Genomic DNA, 1485 nt, shown 5'->3' on the forward strand with positions numbered 1-1485 from the left:
GTTTGTCATTCAGAGTTCTGCTCCATAATTATTCCCTTGGAACAAGCCTCACGTAATCCAAACCTTACATTTACACCAGGCAGGCTGGCCAGTAAGCTCCTGGGATCTGCTGCTTTTTATCCCACAAGTTTGCATGTAGCTGAACTCAAGTTGTCTCTTACTGAGACATCCCAGGCCAAACTTCCCAGATTTGTTGTTGTTTTTTGGTTTTTGGTTTGGAGGTTGAGCTAGGGAGGAGAGACAGGGTGAGTCATGTAGCCCAGGCTGGCCTTAATGTCTCCACATTCTTGTCTCAGCCTTCTGAGTTCTCAGATGACAGGCATGCACCACCATACAAAGAATCCTTATTTTCACTTGCTGCATCTGGAAGCCAGTGGCCAAGACAAGAAAGGCTTGATCTTCCCTTGAAGCTGCCTCAAAGACTGCAAGTCTTTTACACTCCAGAGTCCCTGTGGGTACAACTGCACCAGACTTCAGATGAAGTCTATGAGCTATGTAGACAGATGCTACATTCTGAACCCCACTCTGGTTGCCAGACAAATGAGAACCCTCAAGTACCTCATCTTGATTGTGTTAAACCCTGCTCCCCAATTTAAAGAGAATTGGTTAGTAAAAGGCTGGAGCCTGAGTTTAGGCAGTAGATAGAGAGACAGGTGGGGCTAGAGGATGGAGTGAGGGGGTCTCAGAAGAGATCAAGGGGAAAAGAAAGAAGATGGAGGGAGCAGGGGTCTCCATTAGACAGGATGAACCATGAGCACAGGGCCGAGAGAAGTGCACCATGAACACAGACTGCTGGAACAAAGCAATGGGAGCAAGACTCAAACAGCAAGCAATAATGGGTGTACAGTTTGTATGTAAGGCAGAATGGCTCAGAGCCTGCCCAATCTAGGCTCACACTTCATAAATAAAATACCAGGTTTTTGTATCTTTTATACATGCCAGCTAGAATAAATAATTATTTTTACAGAACTCACCTCCTGCTGTCTACCTGCCAAACCCTGCTCCCCTTCTCTTTGGAGGTTCCACCGTGCCTTTCAGCTCTTGGGTAATGATGCCCAGGGTTTCTTTGAAGGAACACACACACACACACACACACACACACACAACCCCACACAAACAAAACCAAAAAACAATGCATTAATGCATGTAATGTACTCAGTGTCTCACAAGAACAATGTCAGGGCGCCTACAGTCAAAACACTTGGGTCAGTAACTGTGCTGGCTAGATTTATGTCAGCTTAACATGAGCCTTAGTCACCTGAGAGGAGAGAATTTAGATTTAGAAAATGACTCTGTAAGACTGGGCTAGAGGCAAGACTGTAGAGCGTTTTTAAAATTTGTGTTTGATGAGGGAAGGCCCAGCCCATTGTGGATGGAGTGACCCTTGGGATGGTAATTTGGAGGCCGATGCAGCTGGAGGGGTGCCTTAGATTCAAGCTGAGGCATCTCCCTCTCCCCGTGTACCAGCTGTACGGCCATGCGACA

The sequence above is a fragment of the Micromys minutus genome, assembly GCF_963924665.1.
Source record: "Micromys minutus genome assembly, chromosome: 12".
Classification (NCBI taxonomy): domain Eukaryota; kingdom Metazoa; phylum Chordata; class Mammalia; order Rodentia; family Muridae; genus Micromys; species Micromys minutus.